This window comes from Chrysochloris asiatica, unplaced genomic scaffold (genome assembly GCF_000296735.1).
Source record: "Chrysochloris asiatica unplaced genomic scaffold, ChrAsi1.0 scaffold00492, whole genome shotgun sequence".
Taxonomy (NCBI): domain Eukaryota; kingdom Metazoa; phylum Chordata; class Mammalia; order Afrosoricida; family Chrysochloridae; genus Chrysochloris; species Chrysochloris asiatica.
Window position 1 is genome coordinate 460,382 of NW_006409010.1, and position 6,846 is coordinate 467,227.

Genomic DNA, 6,846 nt, shown 5'->3' on the forward strand with positions numbered 1-6,846 from the left:
GCCACCACTTGTCTGTCAGTTGGTTGTACTGTGTGGCTTGTGAGTTGCTGTTATTCTGAAAGCTATGCCACTGGTATTTAAAATTTTGAATTATCTTTAGATAAATTTTACTTTCATGTGATATTAATGATATTATCTGATGATTTCCACATCCCATTGGGTCACCTCTCTTTGGAATGGGCACTGATATGGATCTCTTCCAATCAAAAGAAGATGGAAGAAATACACAGAATCACTCTACCAAAAAGAAATGGTTGATGTTCAACCTTTTCAAGATATAGTATATGATCAAGAGCCATTGATACTGAAGGAAGAAGTCCAAGGTACACTGAAGGCATAACAAAGAATATGGCTCTACTCATCTATGGCAAGAAACTTGGAAGACTCTGTCCTACAACGTCACTATGAGTGAAAATCAACTTGCTAGTAACAGGTTTGATTTCTGATATCTTCTTCAAAGATGATTCGTTTTACTCTTGAAGGATAGAAAAATGAGCAAATGACCTCATTTTAGTCTAGTTTTGAGCTGATTTAGTGCTGCATTCCGTCTTTGTGATAGCGAATCTATTTGAAGCTCACCATAATCTTTAGGATATATTCTTTCAAGCATCCCAAATAAAGGTCTTAGATTTTGGGGAGCTTTCCTTATTCTGTCACTGCTGAGTCCTAATGCTAATTTTTGGGTGTCAAAAACAACAACAGGCAAAAGATCTGCTTAATTCCCAAGATGTTTTATGCTCAATTTCTCATCCACTGAGCCCTTCACTACTTGTTAATCAATAGACATCTCAAGGAGAAAAGCACCCATAATGCTGAGCTCATGTTACTGTATTTATTTCTCTTCTGTCCATGATATGGCCCCCAAGTCCTATCTATCTTAATATCTTTCTGATGCTTTCAAATACATATCTTTTTATACTTTATCCAAAGATTTATTGTTTCTTTCTTTAAACTAGAAATTGTGGATAGAAAAATTTTCTTTTTGATACATTTTGCTATTTTTAATTATGTAGAATATTTATTTGATGTAGAAATCAAAAGTATCATTGATGTCTATCAGTAAAAGACCACCAAGAAGACATCTGTAGTCAAACAAAACTGGAGGTTGAATTCCCGAACAAGGATTTGTGTGTTGTATGATTAAGATAAATAAAAATCAAAAATCAAATTGAAGTTATTTCACACATCAAGCTCAATAATGAATTCTATAGTAAGCTCCTCCAAACACCCTATTACTAAGGCATGTTTCATGGATTTTTTAATGCAGCAAGCACTAATAAACTCAGTTCTAAATGCAGTTGCATTTCACTCTTTTGCTCCATGAATAAGAGAAGATTCAGAACTACCTTTTCTAGAGTACAAAGCTAGAAAGAAAAATTTACTGCCCGATTCCTTGATGGATGTTTAATAGCTACAGAAACTAGTGAGTATAAATCCATGGACTAGAACCAGGCATGAGACCTCCAAGGTGAACCTGACATGTGTGTTTCTGTAAGCTTGCAAACTTAGATAAATAAGTAACAAGTACCAAGGGAATTCTGAAGTCGTGAGAGAAGCTGGCTGAATTCTTACTGGCAGGAAAGGAGAAAAGACCAACAAATGTCCAGTGTTTATAATGACTAGTTGAATTTTTCTGAACTGGATGCTTTGGAAGATCACTGTCTCAAGCCTTTTTGAAAAATCCTTTAATGTGGTAAATGTAAAGGTCTGAAAGGGAAATTCTAGGGACAGGAAATGGAAGTGGTCACAAAAGGTCAACTGGAGAGTGCATACCCCTATTGGAGAATTGTCTCTGCAGAAGTCTTAGAGGGTGGGGAGGGTACTCAACATCCCACAGTGTACAGAAGTAGGTAGATAGGTAGCAAGTAGATAGACAGATAGGTAGACATGAAGACAGACAGACTGAACTTTGGATATCTCAATGGAAGACACTGATGTGGAGTTCTCAATGATTATACAATTATTCTATATCCATGATCCTTCCTGCAAAACCCCAAGACAATAAGGAAGTCTCATAAGCCTCAGAATGAGGAGAGAAGAAAGGAAGAATTGCTCCCCCTTTTCAAGCATTGGGTCTCCAAGACCTAAGGTAGTTAAGACCATGGGTTTGGATTGGGCGGGAAATTTAAGTTGTGACTTAAAATGGGAATGGATGTTAGCCTATCTGAAAATCAATCTTGATTAGCTAAGGGAGACTTAAACTAATAACTGAAGGTGATGACAGACTGCTCTGGAATCAGTCTGATGTGTCATCAAGGATAAAGCTATTTTCTGTTTATATATAATCAAGTTTCACCCAATCAATATTTAGATTAGATAAACAACAGTATAACAGATTTCACATAGCAAAACAAAGCAAACTGCAAAATGTACACACAATACCATGTTTATTTTAAAAACACAGACAACATTCTTTTTATTCAAATTTATACACAAATCACTAAAGCCAGTGGTGATGAAACTAAAGAATTCTACTAACTTTTTCAGTCTGAAATTGATCAAGCATGCCATAAAGATATATTGATAATTTCTGGTGATTGGAATGCTAAGGTTGGAAACAAAGAGGAAGAATCACTAGTTGGAAAATATGGCCTCGATGATAGAAAAGATGCTGGAGATCACATGACAGAATTTTGCAAGACCAATGAATTCTTCTTGCAAATGCCTTTAAAAAAATTTTTTTATTAAAGTTTTTATTGTGAGTTGAATGAAAATTTACAGGTCAGATCATCAGTTTTACATTCAACCAATTGACACCTTGTTTCATTACAATGATTATAATCCCCTCCATGTACCATCAGTTAACAGTATTTTTCTCTATTCACTTTAGGTCTTTAAAACAAACAAACAAACAAACAAACACTCAGGCATACATAATAATTTACACCACCAAAGGGTACAGTCTGCAAGTCTGCCTCCTGTCCATCAGCTCCCAGTCCCTCTCTTTTCATGAATCTAGAGTCCTCAGCTGCTCCCTTTCTCCATGTCACCATCTCTGCCTCCATCTCTGGTGACAAATACCTTTTTAAAACAACATAAAAGATGACTATATACATGGATTTCACCAAGGTGGAATACACAAAAATCAAATTGACTATATTTGGGAAAAGAGATGTGGAAAAAATCTGTATCATCAGGAAGAACAAGGCCAGGGGCAGACTGTGGAACAGACCATCAATTTCTTATATGCAAATTCAGACTGAAGCTGAAGAAAATGAAAACAAGTCCACAAGAGTCAAAATATGACCTTGAACATATCCCACCTGAATTTAGAGACAATCTCAAGAACAAATATGATGCATTTGACACAAAAGCCAAAGACCAGACGAGTTGTGGGATGACATCAAGAACATCAGACAGGAAGAAAACAAAAGGCTGTTAAGAATATAAGAAAGAAGGAAAAGACCAAAACGGATTTCAGAAGAGACTCTAAAATTTTCTGTCCAGTGTGGAAATACTAAAGCAAATTGAAGAAATGAGGAGGTACAAGAACTGAATAGAATATTTCAAAGAACAGTTTGAGAAGACAAATTCAAATATCATAATGAAATGTACAAAGATCTGAAGTTAGAAAACTAAAAGGGAAGATCACACTCAGCATTTCTCAACCTGAACTAACTGATGAAAAAATTCATGCCTCAACTTGTAATATTGAAGGATTCTATGGACAAAATATTGAATGGTGTAGGAAGCATCAAAAGAAGATGACAGTAACACACAAAGTCACTATACCAAAAGAAAACGGTGAACGTTCAACCATTTCAAGAGGTAGCATATGATCAAGAGCTATTAATCCTGAAGGAAAAAGTCCAAGTTGCATTGCAGGCATTAGCAAAGAACTAAGCTCTGGGAATTGATGGAATACAAATTGAAATCTTTCAACAAAGTTAGGCAGCACTGGAGACACTCAGTCATCTATGCCAAGAAATCTGGCCAACTGACAGGAAGAGATTCATATTTGTGCCCATTCCAAAGAGAGGTGAACCAGTGGGATGCAGAAATCATTGGACAATATCACTGATATTCAATGTGAGTAAAATTTTACTAAAGATAATACAGAAATGGCTGCAACCATACATTGGCAAGAATTTCTGGAGGTTCAAGCTGGATTTAGAAGATGACATGGAATGAGGGATATCATTGCTGACACCAGATGGATCTTGGCTGAAAGCAGAGAATACCAGGAAGATGTTTACTTGTGCTTTATTGACTACACAAAAGTTTTCCACTATGTGGATCATGACAAGGTATGGACAACACTGGGAAGTATGAGTATTTTGGAACACTTAATTGTGCACATGAGGAACCTGTACATAGACCCAAAGGCAGTAGACCCATTCGAACAGAACCAGTGAAACATTGAATGGTTTAAAATTAAGAAAGGTGTGTGGCAAGGTTGTATTCTTTCACCATAATTATTCAATCTGTATGCTGAGAAAATAATCTGTAAAGCTGGCTTATATGAAGAAAAATGTGGGCTCAGGATTGGAGGAAGATTCATTAACAACTTGTGACATACTGATGATACAAACTTGCTTGCTGAAAGTGAAGAGGACTTAAAATTTGTACTGATGAAGATCAAAGACGACAGCCTTCAGTATGGATTGCACCTTAATGTAAAGAAAACAAACCCTCCTCCTCTGGACCAATAAATCGCATCCATGTGAATGGAGAAGAAACAGTTGAAGCTGTCAACCACAGCATTTTGCTCAGATCCACCATCAGCACTCTTGGAAGCAGTAGTCAAGAAATCAAACAACATATTGCATTAGACAAATCTACTGCACATGACCTCTTTAAAGTGTTGATGAGCAAAGATGTCAGTTTAGGATTAAGGTGAGCCTGATCCAAGCCCTGGTATTTTCAATAACCTCATATGCATGTAAAAATTGGACAGTGAATAAGATAATAGAAGAATTGATGCATTTGAGTTATGGTGTTGGAGGAGAATATTAAAAGTACCATGGACTGCCAAAAGTACAAAGAAATCTGCTTTGGAAGAAGCACAGTCAGAACGCTCCTTGGAAGCAAGGATGGTCAGATTTCTTTCATACTTCAGGCATATTATCATGAGATACCAGTCTCTGGAGAAGGATATCATGTTCAGTAAAGTGGAGGGTCAGAGAAAAAGAAAAAGATCCACAATGAGATGGATTGGCACAGTGGCAGCAGCAATGGACTCAATCGTAGCAATGAGTATGAGGTTGGCACAGGGCTGGACAGTGTTTCATTCTGTTGTCAATAGGAGTCTGTATAGACTCAATGGCACATAACAACAACAAGTAATAGTTGGGTCTCATGGAAGTTGAGGTCCTGTGGACTAAATCTTTTGGAAATTCAGAAAGGTAAAGATGACTTAAAAAATATTTTATTATATTCTAGTTAAAAGCTTATGCAGAAAATCAAATTCCTTTTCAATAGGTCATACACAAATTATACATCGACATTAATCACAAAGAATGTTGAATCTTCATAGAATGAGTTGTTTCAATAAGAGAGGGAAACAGACAAACAATGTTCCAATGAAGGAAGTTTTGTTATTGTCAAGACTCATAGTGATCCATCACAGGGTTTCTGAGGAACAACTGATGGGTTTGAATCACCTACCTTGTGGTTCAAAGTCCAGTGCTTATCTTATAGTGCCACAATATGAGCAAAAGTGTATAGGATGTAAAATATCAGGTATGTATAGAAAATCAGAGTAGATCAACTGCTTGCAGAAGAGAAACTGAACCCAGAATAGAAGAATGTGAGATGGCTAGGAAGATTCTTCATAAGCCAGTTTGCTTAAAACCAGTTTGTTGTTGTTGAGAAGCAGCTGGTAGGTTTGAACTACAGATTTGTGGTTAGCAGTCAAGTGTTTATCCTACAGTGCCACACTAGGAATCCAAAACCAGTTTGACAGGAGGCTTATTTTTCCTATGTCATTTATCTCCCTCCTCTGTCTGTACCTCTGTCTTCCTAAATCTCTATTTAAGCCCCTTCTATCAGCCCTCTGATATTCCTTCTCTGGGCATTGACCTCCAACAGCTGTCCCAACAACATTATATGGACAGGTGACACATATTTATTTCCATCGTTAAATAAATAAAATGAAATAAAGTTAAAGTGCTAATGGGAAAAGAAAATGTGGTAATTTTACCATGTGTTTTCCAATAAATTGGCCATTTGGAAAATAGATGATGGGTAAATTGATGAAATTCTGTGGACATAAAGTTAAAAACAGAGGGACTTTTTAATTTATCATCTACCTGGGAAACTTTTGACAGTGAAGTAGAGGCTATTTACACTTATACTGGGACAACAAGTATAACTGTAAACAAAAAGATTATTTACAATAAACTATATAGTATAAATGGCCTGACAGGAAAATATGATACCAGGCTTTCATGCCACCATATAAATATTTTGAATGTGGGTTCTCTTCTTTCTCCCCAACTAGGGCCGGAATGCTCTTCCTTCTTGCTCACTTGTTAAATACCTTCGAGTCAGTTTTGACTAATAGTGACATTGTACAGGGTTTCCAAAGAGAGACTGGTGGGTTTAAAAAATTCCTTGAGCCAAGAGTTGTGTTTTCTCATCTTTTATTCATGTATGATATCTCACCAAGTGATCTGCATAATATAGGTGCTAAAATCAAGCTCCACAACTCATCTATCAGTTTGTCGTACTGTGGTGGCTTGAGAGTTGCTGTGATTTCCAAAGCTATGCCACCATATTTTAAATACCAGCAGGGTCACCCATGGTGGACAGGTTTCAGATGAGCTTCCAGACCAATACAGACTAGGAAGAAAGAGTGACAAACTACTTCTGAATATTTAGTCACTGAAAACCTTATGAATAGCA